At 49.7% G+C, this 21,840-nt stretch overlaps 1 protein-coding gene across 1 annotated transcript in view; it reads left to right on the top strand.

Annotated features, from left to right (window-relative positions):
* Nucleotides 1-21,840, top strand: part of LOC137537297 (zinc finger protein 850-like) — a 96,119-nt gene that overhangs the window by 51,530 nt on the left and 22,749 nt on the right. The gene's annotated exons all lie outside the window — the stretch shown is intronic.

Genomic DNA, 21,840 nt, shown 5'->3' with positions numbered 1-21,840 from the left:
AGGCTGCAACGTTCCCACAGGTGCCAGACAGGAGGGTTTGCTTTTCGAACACACTGCACACTCTCTAACATACTCCTTGCAGTCCGTTGCCAGAGAGGGCCACCAAGCACACCTAGCAACCAAGTCCTGTGTTCTGGAGGCCCCAGGATGTCCAGCATTCTTGTGCGAGTGGCACATCTGTAATATCTGGAGACGAAATGGCAGTGGTACAAACATAACCCCTTCAGGCTTTCCCTCAGGGACATCTTGCTGGAAGGGACTTAAAGTCTCCGTCGAGTCTTTCCAAGTCTCTGTGGCCGCCAACACTACTTTCTGCGGGATAATAGTCTCTGGGTCTGAGGGCTGTGCTGTCTCTGGCTCAAAGCATCTGGACAAGGCATCCGCTTTTATGTTTTTACTACCCGGAGTGTACGTAATTATAAATCTAAATCTCGAGAAAAACAATGACCACCGAGCCTGACGGGGGCTTAATCTTTTAGCCCCCTCAATGTATTCCAAATTTTTGTGATCAGTGTAAACTGTAATCGTATGTTCCGCTCCTTCTAGCCAATGACGCCTTTCTTCGAAGGCCAATTTAATGGCTAAGAGCTCTGTGTTGCCTATATCGTAGTTTTTCTCTGCTGGTGAAAACCTACGAGAGAAATAGGCACACGGAAGTAATCTTCCCTGCAACCCAGAACGCTGAGACAGCACAGCCCCTACCCCGACCTCCGAGGCGTCCACCTCCACAATAAAGGGATAAGAGGTGTCAACGTGTCTCAAAATGGGTGCAGAGCAAAACAGTTATTTCAAAGTGGAGAAAGCAGCCAGAGCTTCAGGGGACCAGTGGTTGGTATCTGCCCCTTTCTTTATGAATCTTCTATAATAATTAGCTAATATCCTAAAAATCTCTGGAGAGATTTCAGTCCCACTGGCTGAGGCCACTCCAGGACAGCAGAGACTTTGGCAGGATCCATAGAGAGGCATGAGGTGGAAATTATGTACCCCAAAAAAAGCGACAGATGTCACCTCAAAAATGCATTTCTCCAATTTGGCATAAAGCATGTTCTGTCTTAGCTTGCTCAGAACAAATTTGACGTGAGCCCTGTGCTCAGAGAGACTGTCTGAGAAAATAAGTATATCATCTAGGTATACCAGAACAAATTTACCCAACACCTCCCTGAATACTTCATTAATGAGTTCCTGAAAAACGGCCGGGGCGTTACACAACCCGAAGGGCATCACCAGATACTCGTAATACCCATCGGGTGTGTTAAAGGCCGTTTTCCACTCATCGCCCTCTCTGATCCGCACCAAGTTGTATGCACCTCGCAAGTCTAATTTCGAGAAAATCTTAGCATAGGTGACCTGAGTGAATAAATCGTCTATCAAAGGTAATGGATAGTGATTTGTTACTGTGATTTTATTCAGACCCCGATAATCAATGCATGGCCGAAGGCCTCCGTCTTTTTTCTTTACAAAAAAGAAACCTGCTCCAGCAGGCGCCCGGGAAGGGCGAATGAATCCTTTAGCTAAGTTTTCACGGATGTACTCCTGCATGGCCGCTTTTTCCGGCCCAGATAAATTGTAGAGATGACCTCTAGGGGGCATACAACCAGATCGGAGATCGATGGGGCAATCGAAAGGGCGATGTGGAGGTAATTTATCAGCAGCTTTGGGACAAAACACATCCGAAAACTCGGAATACTGTTCCGGGACTCCCTCCAAATGAATCCTGGTCTGGCCCAAGGTCACCCTCACTAAGCAATGGTGAAAACAATGGGCTGACCAGCTCGTAAGATGACCAGTAGCCAAATTTATCTGAGGGGAGTGAAGGTGTAACCACGGCATGCCAAGGATGACTGTGGAGGTTGTCATGTGTAACACCAAAAACTGCAATTTCTCTCTATGCAACACCCCTATAGTGACTTCCACTTCTGGTGTCTGAGTGTTAGGCTTGGCGGTGTATTCTCCACGGTCAGCACGCGATGCATAAGCTGACGTGGAGGGGGTACACAGCCCAGCACAAGGAATCAGGATATCCCCAGTTTAGTGGAGGAGAGGACTGACTCCAATAGGAGATTGTGGCGCACAGAGCCGGTGCAGATCCGAACAGCCACAAACAATACTTTCGTGATAACGTCTCAGCGCAAAGTAGCGCTGAGCACATAAACCAGAATTGAGGAGATCAGGACAGGTAGACAGAATGAACGCTTGCTTAACTAGCCACTACTTAGTGACAGCAAGCGTCCACAACAAGACAGACTGGAATGAGGCAGCCAATGCGTTTGCAGCGATGGCGTGCCTCACAAAGACAGGACAGGATAGTCAGGAAATAGTAGGATCAAGACAGATGAACGTAACACAGATAAATATACAATAAGCATGTTTTCCTAGCGTATTACAATTACAGCTATCAATGAAACTATTTGTAACGTCTGACTAACATATGTACAGTATATATCGGCAATGAACCGATATATGACATAAGCAGGAACACTGACTAGGACTGGAGTAATACAGGGAACAGGACTCAGAAGGATTCGTTATCTCTTCGCAGAGATGAACGCAATCCACAAACGGTAACAGGACAGGATTACTAACTCAGCACGGGTGATCACGATACGCGCAAACTACCAAAACGTGCTGGAAAGCTGACTAACTGAACACAGGATATAAACAGTTCGTGTACGTATATATCAGCGACACTGATGTATCAACGTAACACGAATACAAGGAAAATAACAAAATGTGCAAGTATGCGTATATATTGGCGATGAACCAATATATGACACAAGACAAGCAGAGTAACAACTTCTAGAACAAGAGCAGAACTAGGAGGACTCGCTTACCCCTTCGCAGGAGTCAGCGCAGTCCACACGGACTAGGAACGAGGTGGGGCACGAGCAGAGTAACAGACAGAATCTGAGACTATGGTAGCCCATGAAACATTGCAGGAAGCAGTTCTTTATACTGAGGTCATCCAATGGGAGCAGACCTGCAGATTCCCACACAAGTGAATGGTAATTAATCACAGGCTGACAGCAGGAAAAGGCAGACAATGATATTCAGCCTCTAGGAAAGGGATTGCCACTCCATTGCAGCAGACAATGTTTGTTTACACAAAAGCATAATAAACTGTCATTAACTTCAGAGCGACTGCAGATGGAATCAGCAACTAGTTTAAGTGCAAACCAAACTATGCAAACAAATGCATGTAATGACATCAGAACTGATTGGGTTGCAATACCACTGCAGCCAGCAATAAACGCTGCAGAAGCGATCGTAACACTGAGACAGAGGACGGTTACGTTGCAGAGGGGAGTCATCCACTGCCGTAACTTGGATGGGTGGTTTTACCGGGGTGAGCGGAATACCCAATTTCTTAGCAAATTCATAATCCATAAAATTAGCCGCTGAGCCCGAGTCAACAAAGGCCTCAGTGTCTTCAGATTTATCCTCCCATGTAATCGTACAAGGAAGGAGCAACCGTTTCCGCTCCACCTGGGAAAATTCTGACCGACCAATCTGCATTGGTTCAGGTGGAGGTAAATCGGGAGGAGGTGGAGTCACAGGGGGCGCAGCATGGGACATTATTTTCACATGGTTTCCACCCCGGGTCTGTCTCTGATAGCGCAGCCGGCGATCTATCCTGATGGCTGATGAAATGGCCTCATCGATAGATTTGGGCTCCGACTGACTTAGCATAAGATCGGAGATCTCATCAGACAACCCTGATAAGAAACAATCTAAAAGGGCAAAGGTGTCCCACCTGGCTGATACTGACCACCTCCTAAATTCAGCAGCATACTGTTCAACTGGACTCTTGCCTTGACGTAACAGTTTGAGCTTACGCTCAGAAGTCGAGGCAATGTCTGGATCATCGTAAATTATAGCCATGGCTTTAAAAAATTCCTCTACGGAAGTTAAGGCTAAGTCTCCGTCGGGCAGACTGTATGCCCAGGTCTGAGAATCACCTGATAACAAAGTCTTAATAAATGTAACCCTTTGGGCCATGGTTCCTGAAACATTAGGTCTCAACTCAAAGTATGATAACACTCTATTCCTGAAATTTCGGAAGTCAGATCTGTGACCGGAAATTTTTTCAGGTACAGGCATACGGATATCCATAACTAGAGGGGATCGCACTGAGTTCATAGCTGATTGAAGTTCCTGAATAGCCCCAAATACCTGACATGTCTGGGTCTGTTGGTTCAAAACTGCCGCGGAAAGTTGGTTTACCGCAGTGGTCAGGACTTCAACATGACTATACAGTGCGTCCATTTGGGTTGGGTCTGGCATTCTGTAACGATCGGTGTAACACAGAGAGGGTCTGATTACCGGTGATCTGCAGTATCACCGAGAATGCAGATATATGCCCGATTATTGATGATCTGCAGTACCACCAATAATCAGATATATCTCTAACCTCTGGACACCTGAGTGGTAAGAGTGTTTTGGTGCAACAGTAATACTTTGAGGACTGCACCTGAGGAGCAGGTGCAAGGGCAGTTAGGGAAACTGCACAATGCAAGTTCCTTCCGTTAGCCTGGACTCTCCCGAGGGAGAAGTCAGGCTGAGAGTGGGAAGGACAGAACGTAAGTGACACCAAAGAGAGAGTGTCACTGACAGATCTGTGAACTATCTCTAACGGGGAAGATAGCTCTCGAGGTCGGGCAAGCCAGGTCGGCAACAGACAGACAGATCAGGTACAGAGACAGGAGACAGATGCGGAATCCAAAGACAAGCAGAGTTTGGCAACAGAGTATCAGATATAGCGAAGTACCTAATCAAAGGTCAGAAGAGTAGTCAGGAAAGCAGAAGGTCATAACAAATAATCAACAATGCCTAGTCTTGGGTGTGAGCTCCTTGATCATCAACACCCCGGAACTGGTCTAAATAATAACACAGATGATAACAGATTTCCTAGACTAAGGTGTGAGGTCCGTGGTCATCAACACCTTGGAAACTGATCTAGATAATAACACAGGTACTGACAGCAGGTCTGAGTGCTACCACGTAGTGATCGCAACGCCAGACACCAGAGAAATGACCAGCACCCAGTATATATACTCCAGCGCTCTCCAGCGCCTCCCCTAAGTGCTGGACCAATGAAAATTGACAGAATTGTCAGCTGACCGGCATGGTAAGCTGACACCCTTCTGACTGTCATAAAGGCTCTGCCTCTCCGCGCACGCGTGAGTCCTTCTGAACCTGTGTGGACTATCAGTCCCAGCCACACCAGACGTGTGTTGTAATGTTTCTGCTGCTTTGGATGCGGAACCAGCCGCACCGCTGTCAGAGCATGCGGCGGTTTCTCCGCGTTCAGCAGTACTGACAGAAATAGGCCTATGCGTGCAAACATCCGCGTCTGACGCGGAGTCCGCCGCCTCATTCTTAAGACATGCGGCGGTTTCTCCGCGTTCCATCCTGCTAGTAGATGCAGGCCCACGCGCGCAACCTGCCGCATTGGATGCGGAATCAGCCGCCTTGCTCTGAGTACCCGCGGCGGCTTTTCCGTGTTTTCTCACAATCTTTTATTTTTTACATATACTCTATGCATTCATTCAGACTAGGCCAGGCCCAGCACTAAGACCAGCCCCTAGGACCACACCCACATTCACGCCATTCATCATCATTAATCACTTGTCTATTTATACTTTGATACGTGTTATTATATAATTTGTACTGTGTTTTTGTGACTTGTTCAAAAATTTTACAATAAAATTACCTGTAAAAAAAAAAGATTTATAGTGTTTGTGAAGGATTGCGGAATGGCCGCCGCATGCTCGGACGGCGTGGTGGCTAGTTCCGCATCCAGCCTGGCGGTTTACGTGCGGCGACATGTGTCTGATATGATACAGCCTTCCCGTGTACATAGGCTGAGGAATACACGTGCGCGCGCGGAGAGACAGAAGCTTTATGGGAAACAGAGAGGGATCAGCTGACACCCTTGGTCAGCTGATCCCAGGATGTATGCGGATTGGCTGGAGGGGCTGGGGCGGCGCTGATCAGTGCTACACTATATAACCACTCGCCTCTCAGTCTCATGTTGTCTGCCATTGCAAATGCTTTACGTGTTAGCACACAGACCTCAGTCAGATCCTACAGTGTGTTAGAACCAGGAGGCCCTGGGAATTCACACTGAGCTAGATTACTCTCGCATACTGTGTCAATGCTATGTTATGCTATAGACTAGTTCCAGGGTGTTGTGACTATGGACCTCACACCCAAGCCTAGGAAACTGTGTCAATGCTATGTTATGCTATAGACTAGTTCCAGGGTGTTGTGACTACGGACCTAACACCCAAGCCTAGGAAACTGTGTCAATGCTATGTTATGCTATAGACTAGTTCCAGGGTGTTGTGACTACGGACCTCATACCCAAGCCTAGGATACTGTGTCAATGCTATGTTATGCTACAGGTTAGTTCCAGGGTGTGGTGACTACGGACTGCACACCCAAGACTAGCATTGTGTACTTGTATTTCATTATCCCGGTTCCAGGGTGTAGAGAGCTAGGATCTCACACCCAGTTAGGGCAAGACTGTTCTCCTTAGCAGCAGGGCATCCTGCAACCTAGCCTAGGCCCCTCTCCTAGGGAGCTTTGGCTACAGGGATTCACCCACAGTCTAAGGTGAATTCCCTTCATTTCTACCTCCAGCCCCTCTGGTGGTTCTTACTCAAAGTGGTACTGTTACATCATACACTCATATCTCGTCCAGAGGTTAGACATACCTGGATTATTGGTGATGCTGCAGATCATCCATAATCTGGTGTATATCTGCATTGCTGGTGATTCTGCAGATCACCAATAATGGGATTCTCTCTGCGTGTTGACACCAATCGTTACAGTGTTGTTATCCAATTTCCTTAGGATTTTATTACCTCTGCAAAAAAAAAAAAATCCATTGATTTTTTGCAGAGGGAGAGCTAGAGCTAGCTACTAGTACTATATGTTTACCAGCAATGTCCCCTATTACAATGAGTTTTCTACCCTCCTGATCCTCAGTCTTTTATTTTCACAATGATATAGTGACATCAGGATGTTTACAGCTATAGCCATTTATACACTGCTTGTCTTTCCCTTGGGCTATTACGCCCTTGTGCATTGCGAGAGATTACTTCCATAAAGAGAGGACATGGAGAATACGCCTGAATACACGCTGCATGTTGCAAATGCGTGTGGAATCTCTTTATGCATACAACAATCCTCCAGTATTTCCTTTCATGTTGAAGCCAGGACCCTGAATGTAAGGCCTAGGGAATCAACCATTTTATATCAGTCCCTATGCCCAGGCCCGGATTTACATCACAGGAGCCTATAGGCACAGATGTCCTGGCACGCTAGACTCCGCCCTCCATGCATGCAGGCCCGGATTTACATCACAGGAGCCTATAGGCACAGATGTCTTGGCACCCTAGACTCCGCCCTCTATGAACCTACATACCCCCGCCGAACTGCTCCACAAGTGTGCTGGCTGTCCCCTCCCCCAGGTCAGCTGACCCAGTATGTGCGTGACGTCATGAGTGCCCAGCAACAGGAGCACGATCTAGGACGCGCACCTCCGGGCCGCGCAGGCGTACTATTCTGGGTCATAGCGACCCGGAAGTAGTACAGGGCCTAGAGAGATTCGCCCGGCGAACGGTTCGGCCCATCTTATTTTGTGTATTTTTGGGTCTGCTATGACCCATCATGGCCACGCCCGTATTCCAGTGCATGGCCACTCCCATTTTTTTGGTGCTGCGCACGCCGTATGTAACCATCTCCCTGTTATAGACTGTCCTCTGAAGAGCTCACAATCTATTCCCTACCTGTAACGATTGGTGTCAGCACACAGAGTGTATCTGATTATTGATGATCTGCAGTATCACCAATAATACAGATGTTATACCTGATTATATGGTGATCTGCAGAATCACCAATAATACAAGTATAGCTTGACACAAGACACCTAATATAATGTGAGTGTTTGGTACAACAGTAAGAAAGGTTATCTACCGAGGAGCGGGAGATACAGACACTACTGCAGCCAAGGATTTCCTGGAGAGCAGGGAATAGGATTGTGCTGCAGCCAGTGGACACCTGAGGCGCAGGTGATCTTTGACTGTGTAGACACTAACCTCCTTAAGAGGAGGAGATGGAGAATGTACTGTAGCCAGGGGTTCCCTGATGGATCGGGAATCAGACTGTATTGCAGCCAAGGATCTACTGATGGGCTGAGAATCAGACTGTATTACAGCCAGTGGACTCCTATAGGTAAAGTCCCCTGACTGCACTGTAAGAAGGGCTTCCTGAGGAGCAGGCAGTCTTACAGCTAATGGACAACTATAGAGTTGGTGTCAAAAGGATGACAGAATGACTGTTCACCCAAGGGACGGGTGACAGACAGAAGGGTCATACAAGCCAGGTCAGCAACACATGAGCAGATAAGGTACAGAGACAGAAGACTGATTCGGTGTCAGGGTACAGACCAGGTTGGAAACAGGAAGACAGATATGCGAGGTACCGAATCAGAACGCAGGAGAGAGGTCATCAAAGCCAGAGATCATAACAGATATCAATATAGAACAATCCTAGTCTGAGGTGTGAGGTCCTTGGTCTCAAAACCCGGGAACTAGTCTGAAGTATAACACAGTAATCTCCTAGACTTAGGTGTGAGGTCCTTGGTCTCAACACCCGGGAACTAGTCTGAAGTATAACACAGTAATCTCCTAGACTTAGGTGTGAGGTCCTTGGTCTCGACACCCGGGAACTAGTCTGAAGTATAACACAGTAATCTCCTAGACTTAGGTGTGAGGTCCTTGGTCTCAACACCCGGGAACTAGTCTGAAGTATAACAGTAATAACACAGTAATCTCCTGGACTTAGGTGTGAGGTCCTTGGTCTCAACACTCGGGAACTAGTATGAAGTAACAGTAATAACACAGTAATCTCCTAAAGCGGAATCTGGCTAAATGTGAATTCCCAGTTCCAACTGGTTCTAGCACACTGTAAGATCTGACTGAGGTCTGAGTGCTCACACGTGAGTATTCGCAACGGCAGACAACCAGCAACTGACAAGCAAGTCCTATATATAGTTACAGCGCTCCGCAGCGCCGCCCCCAGCCACTCAGCCAATCCAGAGTCCAGCTGGGATCAGCTGATCGGCCTGATCAGCTGATTCCCCTTCTGCTGGCATAAAGGTCCTGTCTTCTGGCGAGCGCACGTAGCTCTCCATCTGTGTACACTAGAAGGACTAGGCGAACCAGCAGCATGTTGCTGCGCGGCAGAGGCCACCGGCTTGAACGCGGAGACAGCCGCCCTGCCACTTGTCCACGCGGCGGCATCTCTGCTATTCATTACACTACCATAGTCTAATGTTCTACCAAATTAATTATATAGCACTGAAATCTGCGCAAAATTTGTAGCGTACATGTGTACGTGAGCCCAAATCTGGGGGGGGGGGGGGGGAGTGGGCCTGTCAGGAACCGGCCCGCGGCTACTAACCGTCCCAGGTCAGTACCCAGCAAAACGTTGGTGGGGATTTTATCAGTTACCCCAACTTCTTTCATTCCGCTGCTGGCCCCCCAATTCAGGTGGACCAAGGCGGTGGGTATGGCTGGGGTGACCCCCCCCCCCCCCCCAACTCCTCTGACAGCAATCCTTTTCCCAGGTATGTACTGCTCCGGGTTCACAAGCTGGGGATGTATGAGAGTCACTTCTGCTCCAGTGTCTCTCAGCCCAGTGGCAACTGTACCCCCAACCGTGACAAGCTGCAGATTCTCTGCATAGCCAGTGGCATACCTGGTAGCACACAAAGCCGTTGGGACTTCACTGGGGTTTGAGGCCTCACTGGATTTTGGGGCCTCCCTCTTCCTCTCTGGGCAAGTCGTGCTGATATGACCCACCCTGTCACATACAAAGCATTTCCGGGTGTCAGTGGTTGGTTGCTTGAATCCAGGAGACAGCGGTGCTTGCCTCCTCTGGGTGCTGGGTGACACAGGTTTAGCAATCTGTTCTCCCCTCCAGCTGGATGGAGTAGTCCTCCGGGACTCGGGTGCTCTATGGGCGGTGTAGGAATCGGCCATTTCCGCAGCCTCATTCACTGTCTTTGGTTCTCGATCCAGCACAAACAGTCGGACCTCAACAGGACAGGTGTGTAGGAACTGGTCTTTTATCATCAGTTCCTGCAGGGCGTCCAACGTTTTGACTGACAGTCCTTTTAGCCTGTGCTGGAAGGCAGTGCGCAGGTTGCACGCATGATCCAGGTAACTGTCATTAGGACCTCGCTGCACTGTCCTGAAACGTTTGCGATACACCTCTGGCGTGAGGTGGTATCGCGCAATAATGGCTTTCTTAATTGCCACAAAGTCTGTTTCTTCCTCCTGGGGGAGACTCACAAACGCCTCCAGGGCCTTGCCTCTCAGCCCTGGTGTGAGGTATCTTGCCCACTGCTCACGGGGCACCCCATACTGCCGACAAGTCCTTTCAAACCCCTGTAGGAAAGTGTCTATCTCAGAGTCCTTGTCCATAGCGGGGAACTTATCCAGGGGGATTCTGTGGACTCGCTCACCTTCGCGTTCTTTGGGTCCAGCAGACCGGTTCTGCTGCTGAAGTTTAGCCAGCTCCAGTTGGTGTTGCCGTTCAGCACTTTCCCTCTCAGCCTGGTGTCGCTGTGCAGCTTGTTCCCTCTCGGCTTGGCGTCGCCGTTCAGCTCTTCCCTCCTCTGCCTGTCGGTGCAGTAGGATCAGCTTTAGGCGCAGTTCGGGATCAGCCGAGTTCAGAAGCTGTAGATCTGCTTCCAGAGATGGCATCTCCCTGTTTGGCGGGTCGTCCAGGACATCGTCTCCACTCGCATTCTGTGGCGGGAGCGATTCCTCCTCTGGCGTGTCGTGAGCTAGTCCGCTGGCGATGGAGCACGGGCTTGCTCTGCCTAATCATACGCCTCATGGGCACGAACTAATTGCTCCTTAGTCTGGCCGCTCGCCGTCTCGATGCCTTTGTGCTCACACAGGTTGAGTAGTATCTCTTTGCCTTGCATAGCTGGATGCTTTCTGAGCCATCGTGTTGCAAAAAAGAAAAAGAAAAAGAAGGGGGGAGGTAAAGCAAAAATACCAAGTGTGTATCCTTGAACAACAAAAAAAAAAGTATATAGATTCTGCACTGAGTAGACTTCTGTAGGCTAGTTGCTTCTAGCAAGCTTCCAGCCTTTAGAACTCAGAATAGCGAGCTAAACTGCGTACTGATGTACTAAACGTTCCCACCACTGCCAGCCAAATATGTCAGGAACCGGCCCGCGGCACGCCTGCGTATACGGTTCCCGATTGCGGGTTTGACCAGATCAAGCGGGAAGCAGCCTTATTCGAGCTAAAACAAGGCTGGGACCCCTCAGAACACTTCTCACTGCCACCACTAGCGGTTCGCTAGACACTTCCACTCTGCTGTCGAGTCCTCAGCGCGCACTCCGCGTTTTCGTTTTCGGGTCAGCTTTGCGCTTTAGGCCGAATACGGGAATGCCACGCACCCACACACACACACACAGTTGCAATCTTACACTGTAGTGAAGCAAAACCACTAACAGTCGTTCCGAACGATACTGTTAGCCACTCTGCTGTCGAGCTACTCGCACTGGCATTTTCGTACGTTGGGACAGCTGCGCGCTTTAGGCCAATGTATGACAAACGCCCCACACACAATGCAATTACAATCTCTTCTAGGCTATGAGTGTTAGTTTAGTACAGCAGAAGTTAAGCTTATTAAATAACCATTTATTATTCCAGGAAAACGTGGAACAATGCAGAACATAATATATACAAAAGATTACACAAAAACAAAATAAAAAGTTACAAAATTAAGATTTTACAAAGATACACACAAAGCGATTTGCTCACCAAAATAACAGGGATCCTGATGGAAGAACCTTGGACTTTTGTGGACGGACACAGTTCTGGTTGGACCAGGAGCCCACTTAGCTTGGGCCGGGAGTCCAGCTGCAGCTACCGTCAGGAGGGGACTGATTTTAGGTATCTGTCCCCTGCTTTTTATAATGGAATATTTACCTTGAGGCTGCAAGCCTGTTTGGACGGGGGGAACTAGTTTTAATTACATCCTCAGACATAATTTGATTCCCAGAGATCTAACATCCACATGTGAAAAGTGTATTATAGCAGATCAAACGTAAGGATACGGCTGCTATTGGCCTGATTAGCCATCTCCTAATTAGGGGCTAGGTAGACAGTCCCTAATTGCAGAGATTTCCCCTCTCCCAATAGATGTAATTTACAGGATATAGTTTGCACCTCCACCAATAATTCAATTTCCTCACAATGAAATAGTGTTTAACACACATGTCAACACACATGTCAAATATTTGGTGAGGAGGCTCTTCCTGGCTAGTCTAGAGTTCTTCACAATGCTTTAACAGCCTTCATCAACTGAAGTGTAAATGTTTCAATTGTCAATGACTTCAAAGCTTCAGCTCCAGATAAGGTGGAACAAAACCCTTCACTTCTGCCATTCTCTGATTAAGGGTTTCTTAATTAGAAGCAGACAATGATAGCTAATTTACATTATATAAGGATCTCCAGGAAGCTACTGCCAAACCTTCAAAGCCAGACTCGCTGACATAACTACACCTCTGACATAATATACAGCAGATAGAAAAATGGAAATATACTCCTGTATTATCCAAACATCACCAGCACCCCAATATATCACCACAGGGCCCCAGGCTGAAACTTTCCTGGTAGGCCCTTAGTGTCCCAGTTCGACCCTGGACAGTCAGGTACACAGGCAAGGTAATAGGCATCAGCTCAAAATCTAATCCTACCATAGTCATTGTCTAATGTCCTCCTACCATATTATTATTATGTATTTATATAGCACTGACATATTCTGCAGCACATTACAGAGTACATAGTCATGTCATGTCACTGACTGTCCTCAGATGAGCTCACAATCTAATCTTACCATAGTCATAGTCTATATTATTATTATTATGTATTTATATAGCAATGACATCTTCTGCAACACTTTACAGAGTACATAGTCATGTCACTGACTGTCCTAAGAGGAACTCACACTCTAATCCCACCATAGTCATAGTCTAATGTCCTACTATATTATTATTATGTATTTATATAGCACTGACATCTCCTGCATCACATTACAGAGTACATAGTCATGTCACTGACTGTCCTCAGAGGATCTCACAATCTAATCCTCACCATAGTCATAGTCTAATGTCCTACCATATTATTATTATGTATTTATATACCACCGACATATTCTGCAGCACATTACAGAGTACATAGTCATGTCACTGACTCTTCTCAGAGGAGCTCACAATCTAATCCTACCATAGTCATAGTGTAATGTCCTACCATATTATTATTATGTATTTATATAGCACTGACATCTTCTGCAGCACATTACAGAGTACATAGTCATGTCACTGACTGTCCTCAGAGGAGCTCACACTCTAATCCTACCATAGTTATAGTCTAATGTCCTACCATATTATTATTATGTATTTATATAGCACTGACATCTTCTGCAGCACATTACAGAGTACATAGTCATGTCATGTCACTGACTGTCCTCAGATGAGCTCACAATCTAATCTTACCATAGTCATAGTCTATATTATTATTATTATGTATTTATATAGCAATGACATCTTCTGCAACACTTTACAGAGTACATAGTCATGTCACTGACTGTCCTAAGAGGAACTCACACTCTAATCCCACCATAGTCATAGTCTAATGTCCTACTATATTATTATTATGTATTTATATAGCACTGACATCTTCTGCAGCACATTACAGAGTACATAGTCATGTCACTGACTGTCCTCAGAGGATCTCACAATCTAATCCTGCCAAAGTCATAGTCCATAAAAATGCGAAAATTCCTGTCATCCATGAGATAAAAAATACCCGCTGGCTGAAATGGTTGAATTGTACAGCATCACAGAAGATTAGATAATATCATTTCACATTAAAAATACGTTTGGGGAAACGCCTACATATTCCTGGCCATGCCCATATTATTTTGGTCCCGCCCTTATGCCTTGCCACACCCCTCTATTTCCCGGATAATCCCTGGCTGCTCTTTCTTCCTATGATTGATAAATTAGGCTGCAGTTACCTGACTGACCACGCCCAGATGATATTGTCCCCGCCCTCATACCTAGCCACACCCCTCTCTCTCCCGGATACTCCCTGGCTGCTCTCTCTTCCTATGACTGATAAATGAGGCTGCAGTTACCTGACTGACCACGCCCAGATGATATTGTCCCTGCCCTCATACCTAGCCACACCCCTTTCTCTCCCAGATACCCCCTGGCTGCTCTCTCTTCCTATGACTGATAAATGAGGCTGCAGTTACCTGACTGACCACGCCCAGATGATATTGTCCCCGCCCTTATACCTAGCCACACCCCTCTATCTCCCGGACACTCCCTGGCTGCTCTCTTTTCCTATGACTGATAAATGAGGCTGCAGTTACCTGACTGACCACGCCTAAATGATATTGTCCCCGCCCTCATACCTGGCCACACCCCTCTATCTCCCGGATACTCCCTGGCTGCTCTCCCTTCCTATGACTGATAAATGAGGCTGCAGTTACCTGACTGACCACGCCCAGATGATATTGTCCCCACCCTCATACCTAGCCACACCCCTCTCTCTCCCGGATACTCCCTGGCTGCTCTCCCTTTCTATGACTGATAAATGAGGCTGCAGTTACCTGACTGACCACGCCCAGATGATATTGTCCCCACCCTCATACCTAGCCACACCCCTCTATATCCCGGATACTCCCTGGCTGCTCTCTCTTCCTGTGAGTGATAAATTAGGCTGCAGTTACCTGACTGACCACGCCCAGATGATATTGTCCCCGCCCCCATACCTGGCCACACCCCTCTCTCTCCCGTATACTCCCTGGCTGCTCTCTCTTCCTATGACTGATAAATGAGGCTGCAGTTACCTGACTGACCACGCCCAGATGATATTGTCCCTGCCCTCATACCTAGCCACACCCCTCTATCTCCCGGATACTCCCTGGCTGCTCTCTCTTCCTATGACGGATAAATGATGCTGTAGTTACCTGACTGACCACGCCCAGATGATATTGTCCCCTCCCTTATACCTAGCCACACCCCTCTCTCTCGCAGATAATCCTTGGCTGCTCTCTCTTCCTATGACTGATAAATGAGGCTGCAGTTACCTGACTGACCACGCCCAGATGATATTGTCTCCGCCCTCATACCTAGCCACACCCCTCTATCTCCTGGATACTCCCTGGCGGCTCTCTCTTCCTATGACGGATAAATGAGGCTGCAGTTACCTGACTGACCACGCCCAGATAATATTGTCCCCGCTCCCATACCTGGCCACACCCCTCTATCTCCCGGACACTCCCTGGCTGCTCTCTTTTCCTATGACTGATAAATGAGGCTGCAGTTACCTGCCTGACCACGCCCAGATGATATTGTCCCCGCCCTCATACCTAGCCACACCCCTCTATCTCTCGGATACTCCCTGGCTGCTCTCTCTTCCTATGACGGATAAATGATGCTGTAGTTACCTGACTGACCATGCCCAGATGATATTGTCCCCTCCCTTATACCTAGCCACACCCCTCTCTCTCGCAGATAATCCTTGGCTGCTCTCTCTTCCTATGACTGATAAATGAGGCTGCAGTTACCTGACTGACCACGCCCAGATGATATTGTCTCCGCCCTCATACCTAGCCACACCCCTCTATTTCCTGGATACTCCCTGGCGGCTCTCTCTTCCTATGACGGATAAATGAGGCTGCAGTTACCTGACTGACCACGCCCAGATAATATTGTCCCCGCTCCCATACCTGGCCACACCCCTCTATCTCCCGGACACTCCCTGGCTGCTCTCTTTTCCTATGACTGATAAATGAGGCTGCAGTTACCTGCCTGACCACGCCCAGATGATATTGTCCCCACCCTCATACCTGGCCACACCCCTCTCTCTCCCGGATACTCCCTAGCTGCTCTCCCTTTCTATGACTGATAAATGAGGCTGCAGTTACCTGACTGACCACGCCCAGATGATATTGTCCCCACCCTCATACCTAGCCACACCCCTCTATCTCCCGGATACTCCCTGGCTGCTCTCTCTTCCTGTGAGTGATAAATTAGGCTGCAGTTACATGACTGACCACGCCCAGATGATATTGTCCCCGCCCCCATACCTGGCCACACCCCTCTCTCTCCAGTATACTCCCTGGCTGCTCTCTCTTCCTATGACTGATAAATGAGGCTGCAGTTACCTGACTGACCACGCCCAGATGATATTGTCCCTGCCCTCATACCTAGCCACACCCCTCTATCTCCCGGATACTCCCTGGCTGCTCTCTCTTCCTATGACGGATAAATGATGCTGTAGTTACCTGACTGACCACGCCCAGATGATATTGTCCCCTCCCTTATACCTAGCCACACCCCTCTCTCTCGCAGATAATCCTTGGCTGCTCTCTCTTCCTATGACGGATAAATGAGGCTGCAGTTACCTGACTGACCACGCCCAGATAATATTGTCCCTGCTCCCATACCTGGCCACACCCCTCTATCTCCCGGACACTCCCTGGCTGCTCTCTTTTCCTATGACTGATAAATGAGGCTGCAGTTACCTGCCTGACCACGCCCAGATGATATTGTCCCCGCCCTCATACCTAGCCACACCCCTCTATCTCTCGGATACTCCCTGGCTGCTCTCTCTTCCTATGACTGATAAATGAGGCTGCAGTTACCTGACTGACCACGCCCAGATAATATTGTCCCCGCCCTTGTACCTAGCCACACCCCTCTATCTCCCGGATACTCCCTGGCTGCTCTCTCTTCCTATGACTGATAAATGAGGCTGCAGTTACCTGACTGACCACACCCAGATGATATTGTCCCCGCCCTCATACCTAGCCACACCCCTCTATCTCCCAGATACTCCCTGGCTGCTCTCCCTATGACTGATAAATGAGGCTGCAGTTACCTGACTGACCACGCCCAGATTATATTGTCCCCGCCCTCATACCTAGCCACACCCCTCTATCTCCCGGATGCTCCCTGGCTGCTCTCTCTTCCTATGACTGATAAATGAGGCTGCAGTTACCTGACTGACCACGCCCAGATGATATAGTGCCCACCCTCATACCTGGCCACACCCCTCTATCTCCCGGATACTCCCTGGCTGCTCTCTCTTCCTATGACCGATAAATGAGGCTGCAGTTACCTGACTGACCACGCCCAGATGATATGGTCTCCGCCCTCATACCAAGCCACACCCCTCTCTCTCCCGTATACTCCCTGGCTGCTCTCTCTTCTTATGATTGATAAATGAGGCTGCAGTTACCTGACTGACCACGCCCAGATTATATTTTCCCCGCCCTCATACCTGGCCACACCCCTCTATCTCCCTGGCTGCTCACTCTTCCTATGATTGATAAATGAGGCTGCAGTTACCTGACTGACCACGCCCAGATGATATTGTCCCCGCCCTCATACCTAGCCACACCCCTCTCTCACCCGGATACTCCCCGGCTGCTCTCCCTTCCTATGATTGATAAATGAGGCTGCAGTTACCTGACTGACCACGCCCAGATGATATTGTCCCCGCCCTCATACCTAGCCACACCCCTCTATCTCCCGGATACTCCCTGGCTGCTCTCTCTTCCTATGACTGATAAATGAGGCTGCAGTTACCTGACTGACCACGCCCAGATGATATTGTCCCTGCCCTCATACCTAGCCACACCCCTCTATCTCCCGGATACTCCCTGGCTGCTCTCTCTTCCTATGACTGATAAATGAGGCTGCAGTTACCTAACTGACCACGCCCAGATGATATTGTCCCCGCCCTCATACCTGGCCACACCCCTCTATCTCCCGGATACTCCCTGGCTGCTCTCTCTTCCTATGACTGATAAATGAGGCTGCAGTTACCTGACTGACCACACCCAGATGATATTGTCCCCGCCCTCATACCTGGCCACACCCCTCTATCTCCCTGGCTGCTCACTCTTCCTATGATTGATAAATGAGGCTGCAGTTACCTGACTGACCACGCCCAGATGATATTGTCACCGCCCTCATACCTAGCCACACCCCTCTATCTCCCGGATACTCCCTGGCTGCTCTTCGTATGACTGATAAATGAGGCTGCAGTTACCTGACTGACCACGCCCAGATGATACTGTCCCCGCCCTCATACCTGGCCACACCCCTCTATCTCCCGGATACTCCCTGGCTGCTCTCTCTTCCTATGACTGATAAATGAGGCTGCAGTTACCTGACTGACCACGCCCAGATGATATTGTCCCCGCCCTTATACCTAGCCGCACCCCTCTATCTCCCGGATATTCCCTGGCTGCTCTCTCTTCCTATGACTGATAAATGAGGCTGCAGTTACCTGACTGACCACGCCCAGATTATATTGTCCCCGCCCTCATACCTGGCCACACCCCTCTCTCTCCCGGATACTCCCTGGCTGCTCTTTCTTCCTATGATTGATAAATGAGGCAGCAGTTACCTGACTGACCACGCCCAGATGATATTGTCCCCGCCCTCATACCTAGCCACACCCCTCTATCTCCCGGATACTCCCTGGCTGCTCTCTCTTCCTATGACTGATAAATGAGGCTGCAGTTAGCTGACTGACCACGCCCAGATGATATTGTCCCCGCCCTCATACCTAGCCACACCCCTCTCTCTCCCGGATACTCCCTGGCTGCTCTCTCTTCCTATGACTGATAAATGAGGCTGCAGTTACCTAACTGACCACGCCCAGATGATATTGTCCCCGCCCTCATACCTGGCCACACCCCTCTATCTCCCGGATACTCCCTGGCTGCTCTCTCTTCCTATGACTGATAAATGAGGCTGCAGTTACCTGACTGACCACACCCAGATGATATTGTCCCCGCCCTCATACCTGGCCACACCCCTCTATCTCCCTGGCTGCTCACTCTTCCTATGATTGATAAATGAGGCTGCAGTTACCTGACTGACCACGCCCAGATGATATTGTTACCGCCCTCATACCTAGCCACACCCCTCTATCTCCCGGATACTCCCTGGCTGCTCTTCGTATGACTGATAAATGAGGCTGCAGTTACCTGACTGACCACGCCCAGATGATACTGTCCCCGCCCTCATACCTGGCCACACCGCTCTATCTCCCGGACACTCCCTGGCTGCTCTCTTTTCCTATGACTGATAAATGAGGCTGCAGTTACCTGACTGACCACACCCAGATGATATTGTCCCTGCCCTCATACCTAGCCACACCCCTCTATCTCCCGGATACTCCCTGGCTGCTCTCTCTTCCTATGACTGATAAATGAGGCTGCAGTTACCTAACTGACCACGCCCAGATGATACTGTCCCCGCCCTCATACCTGGCCACACCCCTCTATCTCCCGGATACTCCCTGGCTGCTCTCTCTTCCTATGACTGATAAATGAGGCTGCAGTTACCTGACTGACCACACCCAGATGATATTGTCCCCGCCCTCATACCTGGCCACACCCCTCTATCTCCCTGGCTGCTCACTCTTCCTATGATTGATAAATGAGGCTGCAGTTACCTGACTGACCACGCCCAGATGATATTGTCACCGCCCTCATACCTAGCCACACCCCTCTATCTCCCGGATACTCCCTGGCTGCTCTTCGTATGACTGATAAATGAGGCTGCAGTTACCTGACTGACCACGCCCAGATGATACTGTCCCCGCCCTCATACCTGGCCACACCCCTCTATCTCCCAGACACTCCCTGGCTGCTCTCTTTTCCTATGACTGATAAATGAGGCTGCAGTTACCTGACTGACCACGCCCAGATGATATTGTCCCCGCCCTCATACCTAGCCACACCCCTCTCTCTCCTGGATACTCCCTGGCTGCTCTCTCTTCCTATGACTGATAAATGAGGCTGCAGTTACCTGACTGACCACGCCCAGATGATATTGTCCCCGCCCTCATACCTAGCCACACCCCTCTCTCTCCCGGATACTCCCTGGCTGCTCTCTCTTCCTATGACTGATAAATGAGGCTGCAGTTACCTGACTGACCACGCCCAGATGATATTGTCCCGCCCTCATACCTAGCCACACCCCTCTCTCTCCCGGATACTCCCTGGCTGCTCTCTCTTCCTATGATTAATAAATGAGGCTGCAGTTAGCTGACTGACCACAAGATAGCGAGCTCCCCTCTACCAGCTGGAACGCAGAAACCAGAAATACAGAACCACAGAAAGTTAGTGGGTGGAGCATATTGTTTTGCAGCCAATGAGAGCGCTACAATCACACAGAGGAGGTCACGTGGGGTTGTTACGTCACTGGGAATCCCCGCCCTCTGCTCTGCACTTCCTGTCCCACTCCCAGCTGGTTTCCGAAGAAAGAGACCGGAAGTGGTGATAGACCGGAAGTGGAGAGATCAGAGCTCGTGCTGGCTGCAGAGGAGGAGGTGAAAGGTTACTTTGTTTATATTTTATTACATTGTTTATGCCGTCTAGATCTGATACACCTCATATATTACATAGTGGGGGAAGGGGGGACAGGTATTGGGGGGAGGGGAGGAGCACATAGTGGGGAAGGGGAGGACAGGTATTGGGGTGAGGGAGGAGCACATAGTGGGGGGAGGAGAGGACAGGTATTGGGGTGAGGGAGGAGCACATAGTGGGGGAGGGGAGGACAGGTACTGGGAAGAGGGAGGAGCACATAGTGGGGGAGGGAAGGACAGGTACTGGGGTGAGGGAGGAGCACATAGTGGGGGAGGGGAGGACAGGTGTTGGGGTGGGGGAGGAGCACATAGTGGGGGAGGGGAGGACAGGTATTGGGGTGAGGGAGGAGCACATAGTGGGGGAGGGGAGGACAGGTATTGGGGTGGGGGAAGAGCACATAGTGTGGGGGGGGGGAGGACAGGTATTGGGGTGGGGAGGAGCACATAGTGAGGGAGGGGAGGACAGGTATTGGGGTGAGGGAGGAGCACATAGTGGGGGTGGAGAGGACAGGTATTGGGGTGAGGGAGGAGCACATAGTGGGGGAGGGGAGGACAGGTATTGGGGTGAGGGGAGGAGCACATAGTGGGGGAGGGAAGGACAGGTATTGGGGTGAGGGGGAGCACATAGTGGGGGAGGGGAGGACAGGTATTGGGGTGAGGGAGGAGCACATAGTGGGGGAGGGGAGGACAGGTATTGGGGTGAGGGAGGAGCACATAGTGGGGGAGGTGAGGACAGGTATTGGGGAGGGGAGGAGCACATAGTGGGGGAGGGGGGAGGACAGGTATTGGGGTGAGGGAGGAGCACATAGTGGGGGAGGGGAGGGCAGGTATTGGGATGAGGGGAGGAGCACATATTGGGGTGAGGGGAGGAGCACATAGTGGGGGAGGGGGGGGAGGACAGGTATTGGGGTGAGGGAGGAGCACATAGTGGGGGAGGGGAGGACAGGTATTGGGGTGTGGGAGGAGCACATAGTGGAGGAGTGGAGGGCAGGTATTGGGGTAAGGGAGGAGCACATAGTGGGGGAGGGGAGGACAGGTATTGGGGTGAGGGAGGAGCACATAGTGGGGAGGGGAGGACAGGTATTGGGGTGAGGGAGGAGCACATAGTGGGGGAGGGGAGAACAGGTATTGGGGTGGGGGAGGAGCACATAGTGGGGGTGGGGAAGTGTATAGTGTAGAGGACATTCTGAGCACTTGCTGTTTGTCACACAAGAGAATAGACACGTACTGTAGACTTAGACGTGACTGGAGAGGTGAGGAGGATTCTGGGAGTGTCACATGACTGGAGAGGTGAGGGGGATTCTGGGAGTGTCACATGACTGGAAAGGTGAATGGGATTCTGGGA

The sequence above is a fragment of the Hyperolius riggenbachi genome, chromosome 10 (assembly GCF_040937935.1).
Source record: "Hyperolius riggenbachi isolate aHypRig1 chromosome 10, aHypRig1.pri, whole genome shotgun sequence".
Classification (NCBI taxonomy): domain Eukaryota; kingdom Metazoa; phylum Chordata; class Amphibia; order Anura; family Hyperoliidae; genus Hyperolius; species Hyperolius riggenbachi.
Note: the sequence above shows the minus strand (reverse complement) of the source record. Positions and strands in the feature narration are given on the sequence as shown.